The sequence below is a fragment of the Coregonus clupeaformis genome, chromosome 35, assembly GCF_020615455.1.
Source record: "Coregonus clupeaformis isolate EN_2021a chromosome 35, ASM2061545v1, whole genome shotgun sequence".
Taxonomy (NCBI): Eukaryota; Metazoa; Chordata; class Actinopteri; order Salmoniformes; family Salmonidae; genus Coregonus; species Coregonus clupeaformis.
Window position 1 is genome coordinate 29,662,818 of NC_059226.1, and position 20,421 is coordinate 29,683,238.

At 40.1% G+C, this 20,421-nt stretch overlaps 1 pseudogene; it reads right to left on the reverse strand.

The window, feature by feature from the left end:
* Positions 1 to 5,015: 5,015 nt before the first annotated feature.
* On the reverse strand, positions 5,016 to 11,189 carry LOC123482534 (annotated as a pseudogene).
* Positions 11,190 to 20,421: the final 9,232 nt, after the last annotated feature.

Consider the following 20,421-nt stretch of genomic DNA (forward strand, 5'->3'; position numbering starts at 1 on the left):
GGCTACAGTCACAACCATGGAGGCGGCTACCGACAACCACTCGAACTGGCCTGTGAGGGGAAACAAAAGCACTGTTGCACTTTGTGGCGACAAACGTGATACTTTGGAGAGGTATTTGAAGAAGGTTCAATGATCAACTGGAATTGGGGATATTAGCAAGGGTCCAGGATCAAGAAAGAAGTGAGAAACAGAACAGTAGATGGATTGGATAATATTGCTAATAGTGTCATTACTTTGACAAACTTTAATAATGAACATGGCAACTCAAAGGAAAGTGGACTGGCGTTTGTTTTCAACCCATCAGTGCATCATCACAATGTTGTCATATCAGTGGCTTCTTTACAGACTAGTCTTTCTGTCTTTCATTACTCCATAGACTTAATAAGTCAATTTCTTTTCAATCAAAACTATTCGTCATTAAACTCCATTCTATGTAAGGTCCTAGTAAAGCGCTCTGACTTCTACACTATGCTACTACTCATCTTATCATCTCCTGCTTTCTCTCATTGAGGCTATAGGTTGTCTGATTGTTTCAATCAGATGGGTACTTGGGCTTTTTATATGTATTTGTCTACAGATTAGAGTCATCTCCAGTGCAAGTTCTTACAGCTCAAAGTCCTTTGAAGGTGTTCCCAAACCAGGGTAAGGCAGGGTGGGTTAGGAGCAGTGGAGGCTGCTGAGGGAGGAGCGGCTCATAATAATGGCTGGAATGGAGTCATTGGAATGGTACCAGCAACTGCCGAAACCGCGTCTTTGATGTGTTTGATGCCATTCCATTGACTCCATTCCAGCCGTTATTATGAGCGTCCTCCTCCTCCCTCCTTCTTTACCATCATCTCATTAGCTGATGACCTGTCGTTGGCTTCGGCATTGGTGGGGGTTGTTGTTATTTTTGATGGCAGCTATTCAGCTTTGATTCAGATGGTACATCAGTCTCTCGAAGATGCTAAACCACTATCCCAAAAAGGGTAGTATTTTTATGCAGGTTTTGTTATCGCTAGTCACATAAAATGACCTTGTCATGCAGGATTTTGTTGGTACAGTACATAGTGGTTGATCAAGTGTCATTGCCCAGATTTTGAAATTGAATATGAGGTACTCAGATCTCTCTGAATAAGAGCATCTGGGTTTTTGGCAAATGGTGCATAAACAGTACCATGGTACTGTACATTAGGATTTTAGGGGTTGGTATGCGGTACATACTAAAATATACTTGATGCGGTACATACATTACATAAAAAGACTGAGCTTTCAGGACCAATAGGTTTTTAGCCTTGTGGGTAAAACAAAATGTTTTCAAATTAACCAAGTGTTGAAAAGCTATAAAGGCTCAAGCTATAGATTTGCTTAAGATATTTTTATAAGAGACCCTTTTTGCTTCTTGGGAATGGACAGCACTTTTCAGCTGAACATGTAGCCTATTAGCTGCTATGTGTGATTCGACCCCCTATAGACACCACTATGGGAAATTTAAGCTTATGGTGTCATCTAGATTTGTGTAATTTAACTAGTGTACATTTACTATGTCGTAAATTAAGGTTTAATGAAATTTAAATAAGTTATTTTTATAAGAGCAGAAAAGTTCAAGAAAGCGTTTCCCCTTGTGTAAAGTCCTGCTGGAATTTGAAATTATTGTTATGGGAAAGCATTGCAATAGATATATGCTGTATAAAAGTGCTCTCCATAAGTCAGTGGCAATGCAAATAATTGGGACGAGCAACATGAAGCTCTGTACACTGACAAATAATTAATTAATCACCATCAAACTGTTCTTTTTTACAATTGAAACCCACATAGTGATTTTATTCCCATGATTTCAGGTTGAATCAATAGATGTGATTGTTCTTTTGAAATCAGAAAGCTGGCTTGGTTGGCTTGGTCAAACTTGATTTTGCTGAGACTTCTGCTGTGGGTTTGTGCAGTACTATGCTGACAATGTTTACAATGTTTCATGAGTTAGTTTTGTGATTTTTAAAGGATGTGTATCTACTGAAAGTCGGTGTGTTTACAAAAGCTGTTATGCAATGGGGAACTTTGGTCCAATCAGATCACTCACTGCTGTGTCCCAAATGGCACCCTATTCCTTATATAGTGCACTACCTTTGACCAGGCTCTGGCCAAAAGTAGTGCACTAAATAAGGGAAGCGATTTGGGACTTAGACAGTATATATCTTCACCATGAAATAGACTGAAAACGCTGGAATTTTTATTTTTATTTTACCAGGTTATCCCTTTAAGGTCAAGCACCTATTTTTCAAGGGAGACCTGGATTGTGTGTTTTTTGTTTTTATTGCACAGTGCATTTCTACCTTATCATCATCATCACTTAGTAATAGTATCAGACATTCTCCACAACTGTGATGTAAATATATGCTTCATCTGTGAACTAGTAAAATATGTTTAAGTTCAATCAGATGATGTACAAATGTAAAGTTTGTTGATGTGAAGCTGTACAGAAATTGAATGTATCGATCTCAATCTTTTAGTTGTTCGAAAAACTTAAAGGGATGTGCCATTTGACTTTTGAGGAAATATTTTCATACTACTGTACTTGTAAATGCAGGTAAATATCAGATTCTCAATTGTCTCAATGGGCTCTGCCTGGTCTGTGACATGCTGTGTTTGTTGTAAATAGGAACAATATCATGTCATTAAAGTGCCAATGTTCTGTAAGTAAAGTCTAATTTCTGCTGAAACATTTGATTTAATGTGGTATGATTTTGTTGACATGGTCCTTTTTTTCTATGCCTTGACTGTGAATATGAACACAGCAACAACACTGAGCCTAATTTGCCTTTCCACATTCACCATTCTAGAATCAACAGCCATTGAATCAAAATTCTAGTCATTTTAATTTCTACAACCACCATAGAATCAGAATTCCTAGCCATTCTATTTCTACTGTATACACAGTATTTTCTGTGACATGACTGTGAATACAGTATGTATACAGTAACACTAATAACCAGGTCAGGTAAGGGCAGTCAGCTGGAGGAGTGGAGTCAGGCTGTATAAGTCACACGCTCAGCACCTCCCTCTACTGCTGACAAAGACAGGCCTAGTTGTGCATGTTCAGCAGAAGGAAACTAAATAATTCTCTCTTACCTTTCAAGATTCTCTGCCTCCACCTAGTGTTCAATTTCAGACTGCTGTGGCTGATGAACCCGAGGCAAACAACTCAACTATGTTACAGCAAAGATGTTGTATTATATTCTGACTGCGGGAGGACGTGATATTGCAAAATCCTGCCGTCTACAGAGGCTATAGGTCAGATGGTGGCAGGTAGCTTGGTGGTTAAAGCGTTGTGCCAGTAGCCGAAGGTTGCTGGTTCTAATCCCGATCCGACTAGGTGAAAAATCTGTCGATGTGCCTTGAGCAAGGCATTAACCTAATTGCTCCTGTAAGTCGCTCTGGATAAGAGCGTCTGCTAAATGACTAAAATGTAAAAATTGATGAAGCTGTGGCTAGTCTCTTATTCTGTGTTTAGTGACTGGGCGACTTGGGCCAGTAGAGGGCTGTCTTGCCAAGCTAAAAGGGTCTTCAGAACTTGAAGTTTCTCCAGGCCATAGGTGTTGTAGTGTCAGTGAGATAGGATGTGCTCGGGCGTGGGAAGAGGTTAACCAGCTGCCAATGGGACATGCCATCTGTGTGCTACTGGATCTAGCTGACCTGGTCGTATTCATTAAGCAGCAAATGGAAGAAAACAGGCTAAAACAGGGAGGAACTACCTGGATTTGTCCAATAAAAAACACTTTAGTTTGGTTTAGTTTTATACAGCAAAAATGTTTTGCTACAATGTGCCCCTAATGAATATGACCCTGTCTGCCGCTTTACACCAGAGTGTTAACAGACTGAAGGCCACATAAGGCCTCTTTCGTCCATTCATTCAGTCAAGTTGAACAGCACCAGAATGGTGTTTTGTAACACTCATAAACATAAAACCTTTTGGTGCTCTGCTGCCCTCAAACGCATCAAAGGCACTAGTCAAACCACACCAGCAACAAATAGTCCAGCACATCCGACAAGGCCGCAATTCTTTAGCGCACTTTCATACAAATTTTGAACAGCACCTTTGACCTTGAATGACTGGCAACTGATAGACAGACTCTCAGGAGTTGACAGACCCAGAAGCTGGACAGCAGGGTTGGGGTCAATTCCATTTCAATTAAGGATGTCGGGGCGTCTTTTAAATACTGAGACACTGCAAATTCATTACAAAGAGGAGAATAAGTTTATTTGGCAGCGCAGAAACAGTTTGTATATAACCCGTAATAAGTGTACATACAAACAGTAATTTAGTTTAATGCTTCAGTTTCAAGTTTAGAATTAGAAAGACAACACTGAAACGTTGACATTTTTGCGGAGAAAAAGTGCTGTCAGCCAAATTGTAAAAAAAAAAAAAAACATGATATGGATATAGTACATGTTGGATTGTACATGTGGATAATGTTGGATTATGAATAAAGTGACTTAATTATGACAGATTTTCATGCAGTGCACCATAAATAAAAAAGTAAAAATAGTGTAGTGGAAGTAGGAATATAAAATTGATTGCAGTGCAAACAGTAAGACATCAAACAGCATAGGATACTTATTCCCACAAGTAACAAACCAAGGCCATATTTAGTAGTGTGCGGGTGGGTGATTGTCTGCGATCATAATCTATATATTCATGATCAATGTTCAGCACTTCATCTAAAATACCCTCTGGACCTGTCCCCAACAGTGGATAAAGGATGGTTTGCATAACTAAGATCGGTTGGTGGTAGGTCACCCCTCTGGCTGCCACAATGTGGGGTTACTGTATATGGATAAGATATGCGTGTTAAGGCTAAAGTCTCAGTTCAGTGGGAAGGAGCTGTAGATCTAGGTTGTGTTCAGTAGGCAAGAAACTGAAGAAAAATTCTCCAAAGGAAGAAATAATATATTGTCCAATAAGAAACGCTCATTTTTGTTTTCCGTTTGCAAAAGTTTGAAATATTTTGCTACAGTATGTCCTAATGAACATGTCCGGTCTAATTCCACTGTGCTGTGGAGGCTCTTGTCTGGTTTGGCTCGTGTGTCCGACTGAAAGGTCTGGTCTAGTTCAAAGCAGACAGCATTTGAAAGCCTTCTTGATCTTGCCTTCTTTTCCACCCCTTATCCTTGCTCTCTGACATTTTCTTTTTTCGCACCTCCCTCTTGAGATCAAAGAATACCTGAAAAGAAAAGACGGTTATTATTTCAACCCTTTAGTTACATTGACAATGGAAGTTGATTTACTGTAAAGGTTGTTTTTAAATCATGCTTGCTTGTTGCTTCTGATATCTCATGTCTTAAAACATATTTCTATAACCTAATCCCCCCATCTAAATGTAGAAATCATAAGTAAGAAATTACATGAAGGTGTGTTGTTCCTAGTCCTACTGTAGCAAAATGCACAGTATGTTTAGGGTTGGTAACATACCTTGTCGCGTTGGCTCGTGTCTTGGCTGGGGTCTCCACGTGCTGCACCCCCCACTCCTCTGCCTTGGCCCTGGCCTCGTCCAGCGAACCTGCCTGCGGTCCTCCAGGTCCGGTTTGTTCCCCCCCACCAACAGAGGGATGGTATCGTTTTCTGCTTTCACCCGCATAATCTGCTCCCTGGGAAGACAATACATTGGTCCTGGTGAAGACCCAGTTGATCTAAACACTGTCCTAATAAACTTAGCACTGGGGTGTGCAGATGTATTTTTTGTTCTGGGCATTTCCATTGAAAAAAGGACCCATGAGCACCATCATGAAGTTCTTAGGAGCACATCAAATGAGGTGTCAAATGAAAGCTAAGGTCTATATTTTTTGGAAATGAAGGCATATATACATATTTTTTAAACAATTTTCCTTTTTTTATGGCATAAGTAAAGGCTTTGATTTCTGGATAAACAGATGGAAAAAGTATTTTAAAAAGTTTCAGAAATACATCAAAACACAATGTTGACGTAAAGACCCTTGCCAATTAATATCAATACATTTATTGCCTTGTGAATACGTTACCAAAAGCGATTATCTTTAAGGTATTTTCTAATTTCCCTCCCTCATAAGGAGGGAGGAGAATGAAACGTTCACAGAAGTAACAAGTAACCAATTAGTTAGTGATTTTACTGATATACATTTTGTTTAAATTATTAAGTGATTAAAACTCATAAGTTCGTTACCAAATTGTTAGCAAATTACCACAAAAAACATTATCAGTATTTGAACTACTGCAGTTGGCTGCAATGGGAAATCATAATAGTCACCAGCCACAGTTGGGTAACCTGCTACTATCCTCCACTACACTGGCATGCTGTTACAGAATGTTCAGCTCATAACTGTTTTCTATGTTGTCTGGTGGTCAAACCAGAGTCTAAAACAGTCATTCTGGACAATCCCTCCCCTGCCTCTCTCTCACTCTCCAGTTAAAGTAACCTCTCCCAGCTCTTACTGACACCTACCCTTGAGCCACCTCTCTTTCCATTTAATCTAATCAGCATCCTCACCCACTGAGAACCAACTGACACGGGATGTCCATGGACGTTGAGTATTTAAATTTAGTTAGTCCACACTGGCCTTCGTGACTTCAGAAAGTATTCACACCCCTTGATTTACAGCCTGAATTGAACATTTATTAAAGTGAGATTTAATGTCACTGGCCTACACACAATACCCCATAAATGTGAAAGTGGAATTATATTTTTCAAAATTTTAACTAATTAATTAAAAATGAAAAGCTGAAATGTCTTGAGTCAAGAAGTATTCAACCCTTTGTTATGGCGAGCATAAATAAGTGTGTGGGGGAGCAGACATTGACTACCTTTGAGCATGGTGAAGTTATAATTATACTTTGGATGGTGTATCAATACACCCAGTCACTAAAGATACAGGCGTCCTTCCCTAACTCAGTTTGCCAGAGAGGAAGGAAACTGCTGAAGGATTTCACCATGAGGCCAATAGTGGCGTTAATGGCTGTGATAGGCAAAGCTGGATGGATCAACAACATTGTAGTTACTCCACAATACTAACCTAATTGGCAGAGTGAAAAGGAGGAAGCCTATACAAAATAAAATGCTTGTTTGCAACAAGCACTAAATAATACTGAAAAATTTTTGGCAAAGCAATTCACTTTTTGTCCTGAATATAGTGGCTTGTGAAAGTATTACCCCCTTCGCATTTTTCCTATTTTGTTGCCTTACAACCAGGAAATAAAATAGATTTTGGGGGGTTGTATCATTTGATTTACAACATACCTACCACTTTGAAGATGCAAAATATTTTTTCTTGTGAGAAACAAGAGCAAGAACTTGAGCGTGCATAACTATTCACCCCCCATGCTTCACTGTGGGGATGGTGTTCTCAGGGTGATGAGAGGTGTTGGGTTTGCGCCAGACATAGCATTTTCCTTGATGGCCAAAAAGCTCAAGTTTAGTCTCATCTGACCAGAGTACCTTCTTCCATATGTTTGGAGTCTCCCCATGCCTTTTGGCGAGCACCAAGCGTGTTTGCTATTTTTTCTTTAAGCAATGGCTTTTTCTGGCCACTCTTCCGTAAAGCCCAGCTCTGTGGAGTGTACGGCATTAAAGTGGTCCTATGGACAGATACTCCAATCTCCGCTGTGGAGCTTTGCAGCTCCTTCAGGGTTATCTTTGGTGTCTTTGTTGCCTCTCTGATTAATGTCCTCCTTGCCTGGTTTGTGAGTTTTGGTGGGGGGCCCTCTCTTGCTGCAGGTTTGTTGTGGTGCCATATTCTTTCAATTTTTTAATAATGGATTTAATGGTGCTCCGTGGGATGTTCAAAATGTCGTATATTTTTTTATAACCCAACCCTGATCTGTGCCTCTCCACAACTTTGTCCTGACCTGTTTGGAGGGCTCCTTGGTCTTCATGGTGCTGCCCCTTGCTTAGTGGTGTTGCAGACTCTGGGAGCCTTTCAAAACAGGTGTATATATCTGATCATGTGACAGATCATGTGACACTTAGATTGCACACAAGTGGACTTTATTTAACTAATTATGTACTTCAGAGGTATTGGTTGCTCAGATCTTGTTAGGGGCTTCATAGCAAAGGGGGTGAATACATATACACGTCACCACTTTTCCGTTATTTATATTTTAGACTTTTTTGTTTTGAAGCACGTTATTTTTTCATTCCACTTCACCAATTTTTACTATTTTGTGTATGTCCATTACATGAAATCCAAATAAAAATCAATTTAAATTACAGGTTGTAATGCAACAAAATAGGAAAAATGCCAAAGGGGATGAATACTTTTGCAAGGCACTGTATTTGGGGAAAATCCAATACAACACATTACTGAGTACCACTCTCCATATTTTCAAGCATAGTGGTGGCTGCATCATGTTATGGGTTTGCTTTGTGTTAAGGACTGGGGGAGTTGTTCAGGACTTTTTAAAAACGCAATGGAGCTAACACAGGCAAAATCCTAGAGGAAAAGCGGTCTCAGTCTGCTTTCACCAGACACTGGGAGATTAATTCACCTTTCAGCAGGACAATAACCTCAAACACAAGGTCAAAGCTACACTGGGTTGCTCATCAAGAAGACAGTGGAAATAATATTTTTATGCCATTTGCAGCGCTTTTAAAGCGACCAGTCATGCGTGCATACATTTTTTTTGTGGTAAATTGGCGTTACAAGCGCCGTGCCACCAGCTGAGCTACAGAGGACCACATTCCTAGTGGGTTACAGTTCTTAAATGGTTGAACTAAAATGGTTGTCTAGCATTCAGCAACCAATTTGAAAATTAAGAATTTTGGGCACAATCCAGCTGTGGAAAGCTCTTAGACTTACGCAGAAAGACTCACAGCTGTAATCACTGCCAAATGTGCTTCTACAAAGTATTGACTCAGGGGTGTGAATAAATTTGATATTTCAAATTATAAAAACATATTTTCACTTTGTCATTATGGGTATTGTGTGTAGATGGGTGAGAAAAAAAAATATTTAATCAATTTTGAATTCAGGCAGTAACACAACAAAAAGTGGAATAAGTCAAGGTATTAATACTTTTTGAAGGCACTGTATGTTCACGTCCAAGACGGCGGACCAAATCTGAACCTATCATAGTTGTATGTTTCACAAGTTTGGATAGCATAGTACAGTGGTAAAGTACAATGAGTAGAGCGTACAGTACAGTGACTGTACAGAAAGTACAGTTGTAGTACAATACCGGGGTCACATTAGCTTTCGAAATCAGCATTTTCAAAACACAGACCATCAAAATAAATCTGTGTTTTAAACCATTTCACCTGCATTTCATATTGAAAGTCAATGTTCTTTTGCTTCAATAAAGTGATAAAGGCTTGCAACTCTATTTTTTATTCACACAAAATACATTAAGTGCAACTACATTCGCAGAAAATCTTTTTCCTCAGATGACAACAGAATTGCAACGCTATTTGGCTGCAGCCACACAAGTAAATCAATCAGTAAATCAGCTTTTTTGCATAAACGTTTCTAATGTTTATCATAGAAGAATGTAGCCAGCTACATTTCCTAATATTTTGCTTGAAGTTAATCTTGCATTTTAACTTGGTACCATTGTATAAAACTACCCGTAAAGAAAGTACTGTAGAAAAGTAGCCTACCCATCGTCAGAGCGCTTCTGGTGATCCAGTGCGAGAGCAATATTCATCGAGTGGAGAAGTGCAACTGAAGCACAGAGTTTGTCATTTTACATTCATGATTTGGAGAGAACCCTGACTGAAGCCGAGCAGAATTTACAATAAAAAGCAGATCTGCATTTACAAAAACGCAGCAAGATATTTTTCCTGCGTTTTAGATTTCCTTTTCTGTGTGAAAAATGCAGAATCCTGCGTTAGCGACCCCCTGCAGTACAGTACAATACAGTAAAGAAAAGTAGGTACAGTGCAGGTAGAGTATATTGTGCTGTTGCTGAACTCTACTGTAATGGGCTCTACTGCACTCTACCCTACTGTGTTAACTGCATCTGTGCTATACTCTACTGTCCTCTACTGTGCTGCACTGTGTGTCCAAACTTGCAGCATAAGAATGACGTTAATTATGCTTTCTGTGTGTACAGATCAAGGACCCATGATGTAATTCCTTTACCGTAAATCCGGTGCGGGTGTAAATCCACTTCACTTACTGTAGTTTAATAACAAAAAGAGATTTATTGAAAGCAAGGTGCCATGTCATGCTACCCACATTCTTTCTGCAGACTTCTTTGAATCTTAATTGGAGCAGATATTCAACTGTTTTTGGAAAGCGCAGTGCATTAAAACCTGAGGGAGATTTTACCATAATTCCATTCAAAGTTTGCATCTGCGCAGTTCTTCCCCTCGTTTTTGTACATGTTTCAGTGGAAGTGTGTTTCAAAATAGTCCTTCTGCATAAGTTCTATGGTTTCTTAAACTTTTTAATGTTTTTTGTTTGGCATACATTTTTTAAGTGAAAAAACTTAGTCAAAGCTAATTCCGTTACCATGGAATTGCCCTTCTACATACAATACACACATCTCTTGTGAAATGTGGATCACTCACTGCTAACATATATAAAGCACTAAATGTTCTAACTAAATACATGTATATAGCCAGAATATTTCCTGGTCAGGTCATGTGGTCCTGTGCCATATACTGTACATGGGTAAGGCATAGCCTGTCATTGGTCAGTTGATCATGTGTTTGATGTGCTATAATCGGCCAACAGTGGACATACCTGAACTCTGAGGTGGCGGTGAGCGACTCGTGTTCGGTGATGGAGAAGACTAGCGGAACCCTCTCCGCTCCTGAAGTAGTTGTCTCTGATGGCAGCATAGTCCTCTGTCCAGTGTGTCCAGATGCCGATCTGGACCTCCTCTCCATCCAGCACCACCTTCTTCCTGTAGCTGTCTGCCTTGGTGGGCTCGTAATCCTCCTACAAACTAGGAGGAGGGAGGGAGTGAAGGAGGGAAGTATTTTATTTACAGAATCTTAAACTCTTTTCATTGGTAAAGCAGTAATGGAGGTTTGAGTGGCAGCTTGCCCAAGTCTCTCTTTAGCCTGGGTGTCCAGACCACATGCTACAAAGGGAGAAATGTACGGAGTCTGGTAAGGACCAAACTTTTCGCTCTTACCTCGTCATACATGAACTGCAAAGTGAGCGCTTCAACACCTCCACTTCCCACCATGATCACCTTGGACCAGAGAGCTCTGGTTCTTACTCTTTCCAGTAGCCATCTTTGGATTTGGACACTGTCGCCAGCTACTACACTAACGGAAACCGCTCCACCTAGCACCAGAACTCCTACAGTTGGACCCAACAAACATGTAAATTAGCCTACAAATAACACACTCAAACATGACTAAAGTGTTCTGAGAAAGAAGGCAGGTTTTTGTATCGTATGTACGTCTAATGTTAAAACAGATCCACATGGACCTAAAAGATTTGCTGTTTTGTCAATCTCAAAATGCCAGCTGTCTGAAACATAGGCTGTGGAAATACCTATTCGACCGACCCTTATAATTTAATTCATAAGGGCAGCAGTGCTGTAGCAGCCTTCAAGGACAAAATGATGTGGGTTACAATGATAAAACAGAATGTTGTAGGCCTAGCCTCTGCACTTTCAGTACCCACCTTCACAGCCAATAGGTTGGGAAACAATGCAAACCTGTGCCTAGCCAAGTACATCCTCCACGGAGTTGAGTGCGGACAACAGTTTTTTTTTATGAACCTCCGACTAGCTATGCAGTCGATACGTATTAAATGTAAATTCTTAAACCCGTACCGTGTACCTATGTCCTCTGTTGAAGCGTGCCTTTCTTTGTTTGCTGAAATCCATACAAATACAACTACCGACTATTTCCTCATTGAGATCCAATTAGCATTCTTGTTGCGTTGTCATCTTAAAACAGCAATGAGCAAACAGGCGGTGGATTGTATTTGATTCACATTTTATTTTAAAAAACAATGGATTTCAGCAAACAACGAAAGGCACACAGCCAACCTAGAGGACAAAATAGTACATGGTCAAAGGGTAGAATTTACATTTTTTAGTATCGACTGCATATCATGAAGAGTCAGGCGTTCATTTCAAAAACTCAGTGTGCGCTCAACTCCGTGGAGGAGTTGGGTATGGCTAACTGAGCCTAGTTTAAAGATCCGGGATCCTTGAGAGGTCCCTAACCCCTAACCTTAACAATAACCCTTACCTAATCCTAGCCTTAACCATTTTACATTTCAATGAGTAGAGACGTCCCAAGGATACCGTATAGCAATGATCCTAGTTAAAATAATCTGAAGGAATGATATCAGTAGATCATGCAATTAAATTATAATCAATGAGGCATACAACAAGAAAAAGGAGAAAGCAGAAGAAGAAAGTATGAGAGAACCTCTTGTAAGTGTCATCAACTGAATGTAGACATCATGTCTAGTGTGGCTGCTGCTTCTGCAAAAGCTAATGGGAATCCCAAAAAAAACAACAACAAAAAAAACATAACGTATTGCAACATGGTATGATAGCAAGACTCGAGAAACATTCCCACAATGTAATAGGCCTTATTGTCGGTTCCAAAACAGGGACTAAAACCCTAACAAACACTGTTCTCAGGAACTAAGACCATAACTTCCCCATAGCTTTTGGCTATTTTAAAAACTATGCAGCTAAACGTGTATGTCCTTTTAGTGCCTAACTACTCCCCAAAAATCAAAACAGATCCAAAAAATATATTTGAGCACTTCTGATACTTTCTTCCTGCTACTTTTCTAGACCCGCCAGCGTTCTTTCAGGAGCAGCTCTCGATTCGGATAGATACAAATTAGAAAGCTGTCGGCAGCCGACTATTGGCTGATAATCTGTCAATCAACAGACGTGCGCGCAAACAGCGGTATGTTTGACCAAGATAAAAGATCAATCAAAACCCGCTTCTGATATCGATTTCCACTTGAATACTTCTACAAAAGTGCATAGAGATAGCAAACGTCTCACCTCGTTAATGAGTTGGTGTCTTTCTTGGCTGTTATCCGGTATACAGCATGGGAACGCTAAAATAAGGGCAAGTTCCACTTATCAGCCGCAAAGACGATACTTTGACCACTCCCGGACGTCGTGTGAAAAAAAAAATATTAACAGAATGTGATGTCATATGGAATTGTGCCGCCAAAGATAGTACAATAAGAACAAATAGGCTGAGACTGCTTCTCCCCCGATCACACACACACTTGTAGGCGATGTCATGGTGACGTTGGATAATAGGTTGAGGGCATGAGGTAGGAATAAATAGATTTAGGTTGGTGTTAATAATTCTTATATACAGTGGGGAGAACAAGTATTTGATACACTGCCGATTTTGCAGGTTTTCCTACTTACAAGCATGAGTCTGTAATTTTTGTAATTCCTGGTGCACTTCACTGTGAGAGACGGAATCTAAAACAAAAAATCCAGAAAATCACATTGTATGATTTTTAAGTAATTAATTTGCATTTTATTGCATGACATAAGTATTTGATCGCCTACCAACCCAGTAAGAATTCCGTCTCTCACTGTTTTTCTTTAAGAAGCCCTCCTGTTCTCCACTCATTACCTGTGTTAACTGCACCACCGTTTGACACTGCGTTACCTGTATAAAAGACACCTGTGACCACACACTCAATCAAACAGACTCCAACCTCTCCCACAATGGCCAAACCAGAGAGCTGTGTAAGGACATCAGGGGATAACATTGTAGACCTGCACAAGGCTGGGATGGGCTACAGGACAATAGGCAAGCAGATTTTCTGGATTTTTTGTTTTAAATTCGTCTCTCACAGTTGAAGTGTACCTATGATAAAAATTACAGACCTCTCCATGCTTTGTAAGTAGGAAAACCTGCAAAATCGGCAGTGTATCAAATACTTATTCTCCCCACTGTATATATATATATATATATATATATATATATATATATATATATATTATTATATTATAATTGTGAGTGTAGTGTTAGATGGTAGGGTATTTATTTATTTATTTTTTCAAGCAAAATATACGGGAGTTGTACTCCAGTCTAGTAGGTGGCGTGTACTGTAACATATTGGATGCCAACACGTGTTAAACCTCGTCGAAGAAGAAGAAGAAGAAAAGAAGAAAAAGGATAACTAATACAACTGGGAAGTTGAGAAAATATGCGGTCAAATCGTGGTGTCAGTGATCTTCAGGTCTGAAAGTCAGAGCTCTAGAAAGAGGCCTAAATTCCCGAGTTGGAGTTCCGAGTTGAATGACCATTCAAATGTACAAAAAATATTGAGATTTAGAAACTTCCGGTGCATGCTATACATTTGCATGTTTCCTTTATAAATCAGACCCGGCCTGAACCTGTGCCAATGTGCTTTGGATGTATAGCCAGTACCACAGTATAAGTCATAATACCCATAAAACCTAGCGATCAAACAGGGAAATGGTTCCAACTAGTTTAACTGCTAATGTGGCTATCATAAAGAACTACAAATGCCATGATGATCTGGACGGGCGTGCCGAATCGAGGCAAATGAAATAATCTCTGGATTAACTATCTAATGTAGTTAGCTAAATGTAGTAATTAATAAATTGGCTAAATCTCTTTAAATTGACAATTCTGTGAACGTGTCTTGTGCACGTTTTAAATTGACACAATACCTGTTATCAAAGTGTCAGCTGAAATGGCGTGCAGGACCTTGCGGGGATTTGTAGTCTTGCATGTCTACGTTGATACTAATTAGCATTTTCAAATCTGAAAGTAAATAGCCGAATATATTGATAAAAGTCACCTTGTCCAAGAAAGATTTACATGGTTATCAACAAGCGTCACACCAGGGTAAGCCTACGCGACCTTTACAGCCCTTATGTTAGTGTTTCTAAAATCCGCTATAGGAATAAATGGTGGAAAAACGATTGGAACCATTTCCCCGTTGACCACTTCGGTTTTATGGGCAGTATGACACCTCCACTATAGAGCTTGCCAGCTTGTAGTCCTAAAACCCAGAAATGAGTTAGCTCTGGTTCGTTCAGCCATCCCTGGGGAAAGATGAATAGGGAAAGATGTAAATGTAAATGAATAGGGTTTTAAATAAATTATGAAAATAAGGTCTGATGTTAGCACAGGCTTAGGAGATCTTATACGTTTTGTTCTGTGAGATCTGCAATCAGTTATCATGACCTTTGTGAATTAAACCTTTATGTGCTTTTTTTATAACATCAATTCTTAAAAATTCACTAAAAGTGAAGTTATCTGATAAAGATTTCTCATAGACAAAATGTATAAGATCTCATAAGCCTGTGTTTTCCACATACCGTATTTTCGGGGTTTATCCAAAAACCCTCCTAAAACACCATTCATTTTCCTCATAGGTTATGTCCAACGAACCATGGCGGAGTTAGTGCCTACAAAAAACTCCATTAGGCTACTATTTCTCTCTGTTGATTATGCCAGGCAGTTTCTAAAGGAAATAGCAATGGCGAACTTCATCAAATTCTCTGGGTGTTGGAGAATGTTTAAAACGTTTACAGTGACATTTGCTGTATCTGACAGTTTCAAAAGAAAAAAAACTATTGAAATTGTTGTGGACCTGTAAACAGATCGTTTGAATTCAATAATGTTTTTCATTTACTTTTTCCCAAACTTAAACATGCTGCACTGCGCGGAAATTCTCACGTTGTCTGGTATGTTGACAATGTAAAACCCTAGTAGCCTACTTACAGTGGTAGCCTACACACTTCAAAAAAAAATATCAACTGTCTGTTCATCGTTAAATTCTACCGTAACTTTATTATAAACAGCTCTCTCCCTTTTGGATGCATAGAGCAAAATACTTGAAATAATAGCTTATCTAATGGGCCCTATTAAATAAGAGATGTGCATGGTAATTTGTTGTTGGGTTAAAGCTTCTTCTGTAATATGAACCTATGTTGGCCAGAAGGTGGTGAGAATTTATTCTACAATGGCTATGAAAATATGTATTACTGTATTTATTATGTTTATAAATGAAATATTGTTTACTTGAGACATTTGGAATTACAGTACATGCAGTAGCCTAGCCTTAAAAAAGCGTAAATGGAAAAGGTGAACGCCTGTTCTACCATTAAACTGCGCTCCGGATCAGATCGCATGGAGCAAAGTTGGCTACTTGAAATCTATTTACTACTGTAAAGTGGGTCCAATTAAATGAGATATGGAGCGTTGTAGACCAAATAGGCCTATGGGATACTTCGAGCATGAAACCATCACAGTCAGAAAAGGTGAGAATTTATTCTGAAATGATCATAGGAAATCAAATCAAATCAAATTTTATTGGCCACATGCGAACGACTACAACAGGTGCAGACATGACAGTGAAATGCTTAGTTACAGCCCTTAACCAACAGTGCATTAATTTTTAATAAAAAAGTACAATAAAACAACAAAAAAGTGTTGAGAAAAAAAGAGCACAAGTAAAATAAAATAACAATAGGGAGGCTATATACAGTGAGGGGAAAAAAAGTGTTTATCCCCTGCTGGTTTGGACGTTTGCCCACTGACAAAGAAATAATCAGTCTATAATTTTAATGGTAGGTTTATTTGACAGTGAGAGAAGAATACATCAAAAAAATCCAGAAAAAAGCATGTCAAAAATGTATACATTGATTTGCATTTTAATGAGGGAAATAAGTTGTGACCCCCTCTCAATCAGAAAGATTTCTGGCTCCCAGGTGTCTTTTATACAGGTAGAGCTGAGATTAGGAGCACACTCTTAAAAGGGAGTGCTCCTAATCTCAGTTTGTTACCTGTATAAAAACACCTATCCAAAAAAGCAATAAATAAATCCGATTCCAAACTCTCCACCATGGCCAAGACCAAAAGCTCTACAAGGATGTCAGGGACAAGATTGTAGACCTACACAAGCTGGAACAGGCTACATGACCATCACAAGCACGGTGAAAGGTGACAACAGGTGGTGCGGTTGTTCGCAAATGGAAGAAACACAAAAGAACTGTCCCAATCTCCCTCGGCCCGAGGCTCCATGCAAGATCTCACCTCGTAGAGTTGCAGTGATCATGAGAGGCGGTGAGAATCGCTCAGCTCGGGAGGATCGTGTCAATATCTCAGCAGCCGACCATAGTCACCAAGAAAACAATTGGTAACACTATGCCGTGAAGACTGAATCCTGCAGCCCCCAAGGTCCCCCTGCTCAAGAAAGCACATATACAAGCCCGTCTGAAGTTTGCCAATGAACATCTGAATGATTCAAGAGGGAGCTGGGTGAAAGTGTTGTGGTCAGATGAGACCCAAATCGAGCTCTTTGGCATCAACTCACGACGTGTTTGGAGGAGGAGGAATGCTGCCTCTGACCCCAAGAACACCATCCCCACCGTCAAACACGGAGGTGACATTTTTGGGGGTGTTTTTCTGCTAAGGGGACAGGACAACTTCACCGCATCAAAGGAGACGATGGGGCCGGGCCATGTACCGTCAAATCTTGGGTGAGAACCTCCTTCCCTCAGCCAGGGCATTGAAATGTGTCGTGGATAGGTATTCCAGCATACAATGACCCAAAACACACGGCCAAGCAACAAAGGGTGGCTCAGAAGAAGCACATTAAGGTCCTGGGGGCTAGCCAGTCTCCCAGACCTTAATCCCATAGAAAATCTGTGGTGGGAGCTGAAGGTTCGAGTTGCCAAGCGTCAGTGTGGGACAAAATCCTCTGAGATGTGTGCAAACCTGGTGGCCAGCTACAAGAAACGTATGACCTCTGTGATTGCCAACAAGGGTTTTGCCACCAAGTACTACGTCATGTTTTGCAGAGGTCAAATACTTATTTCCCTCATTAAAATGCAAATCAATTTATAACATTTTTGACATGCGTTTTTCTGGATTTTTTGTTGTTGTTATTCTGCTCTATCACTGATTCAAATAAACCTACCATTAAAATTATAGACTGATCATGTCTTTGTCAGTAGGCAAGCGTCCAAATCAGCAGGGGATCAAATACTTTTTCCCTCACTGTATACAGGGGGTACCGGTGCAGAGTCAATGTGCGAGGGCACCCGGCTAGTTGAGGTAGTTGAAATAATGTGGGTAGAGTTAAAGTTAAAGTGACTATGCATAAATCATTAACAGAGTAGCAGCAGCGTAAAAAGATGGGGTGGGGGGGGCAGTGCAAATAGTCTGGGTAGCCATGATTAGCTGTTCGAGTCTTATGGCTTTGGGGTAGAAGCTGTTGAGAAGTCTTTTGGACCTAGACTTGGCACTCCGGTACCGCTTGCCGTGCGGTAGCAAGAGAACAGTCTATGACTAGGTGGCTGGAGTCTTTGACAATTTTGAGGGCCTTCCTCTGACACCGCCTGGTATAGGGGTCCTGGATAGCAGGAAGCTTGGCCCCAGTGATGTACTGGGCCATCCGCACTACCCTCTGTAGTGCCTTGCGGTCGGAGGCCAAGCAGTTGCCATACCAGGCGGTGATGCAGCCAGTCAGGATGCTCTCGATGGTGCAGCTGTAGAATTTTTTTGAGGATCTGAGGACCCATGCCAAATCTTTTCGTCTCCTGAGAGGGAATAGGCTTTGTCGTGCCCTGTTCACGACTTCTGTCTTGGTGTGTTTGGACCATGATAGTTTGTTGGTGATGTGGACACCAAGGAACTGACGCTCTCAACCTGTTCCACTACAGGCCCGTCGATGAGAATAGGGGGCGTGCTCAGTCCTCTTTTTTTCCTGTAGTCCCACAATCATCTCCTTTGTCTTGGTCACGTTGAAGGAGAGGTTGTTATCCTGGCACCACACGGCCAGTCTCTGACTCCTCCTATAGGCTCTCATCGTGTGGTGAGCCTACCACTGTTGTGTCGTCAGCAAACTTAATGATGGTGTTGGAGTCGTGCCTGGCCATGCAGTCATGGGTGAACAGGGAGTACAGGGGGGTGAGCACGCACCCCTGAGGGGCCCCCGTGTTGAGGATCAGTGTGGTTCGATGTGTTGTTACCTACCCTTACCACCTGGGGTCTGGCCCGTCAGGAAGTCCAGATCCAGTTGCAGAGGAGTGTTTTAGTCCCAGGGTCCTTAGCTTAGTGATGAGCCTGTTTCTAACTATTATTTCCTAACTATTTTAGAATGCAAATATACAAATTCCTCTTCTCACTAACAGCAAATAATTTAATCATATATATTATATATATATTTTTTATATATTTTTTTTAGAAATAAGCGTGTCATTATATGCGCCATTTGAACAAAATACTGGGCTGCTTGCCTGCTTGCAATGTAATACTTCAACCACTAGAAACGGACTAAGCACATTCTCATGTCATTCATTTTTATAAATGCCAAACTGGTGCAAGCGTGTTTTTGCGTAGCCTCTATTTTGTATGTAGGCCTACGCAACGTTTATAAATGAGGCCCAATGGGTGATTGCAATTTACTAAAGGTAGAAACCAAATCTAGAATTGTTTCTGCCCTCCAGGACAAGGAATTGAACAGCCCTGCGTTTTGACAAATACATCAGCTATAGTAACAGTGCAAAAGTTTTAATTTATCACATCTAATTATCTATAGTAGCCTACACAGTCATTGCATATGTGCCATGTTATCCCTCAATATTTTCCAGCATATTTCATGATTTATGCTGTAAATAAAACATTTATTTTTCAACTGTTAGATATATATGCCTTTATAGGCTGTATGGCTACGACCTATCGGTTTATTGCCTGGCTGCAGATTGTAAAAAATGTGTGCGGTTCATGCAATGTGTAGTTGCAATATTTAGAAGAAGGTGGCAGCATTTAGCAACTTTCAACGTGATCTGATCTGTTACAGTATTGGGAGAGCGCACATTAAAAACATAGCATTACAATATGTTGGCATTCACCTAGTACTGTTTTGCCAATGTTAGGTCAAATGTATTATGTGATATTTTTTTAGCTATATTTCACTCATATTTGAGTGACGACAAAACAGAGCTCTGGCTCGAATTGGTCACTGTTTTTGTGTCACTTCAAATATACAAAAGTGGTGCCACGCACCTACAGTGTCACACCTTTGGCGCTTAAATCTGTATTACCTTGGTGTTGTTTCCAGTACATCAGTCTGGTTTAGGAGATGCTTATGATCACCATGCAGTCATGGTTGGCCGCAATAAGAAAGGCCTGTCAAGAATCTGTCGGTACCATTTATTTTCTATTTTATTCATTTTTCTTTGGACATCTATATGGACACGTTTTCTGTTTGTTTGAAGCATGAAAATGCAACAACAACAAAAAAACATTCTGGATAGCACGTGTTGATGAAAATGTTTTATATTAAAAACGGCCAGGCCTTGTCTAGGCTATTAACCTACACTTTATACGGAACATATTAAATGTTAATTAATTATATAATGGAAGTTTATTGATGTAATCCTCGTTCTTATTTCTAAAGTAGATAGTTTCCGCTGGGAAGATGGTCTATGCTAATGATGCCATATTGCGCGCAAATCAGCGCATTATGCAC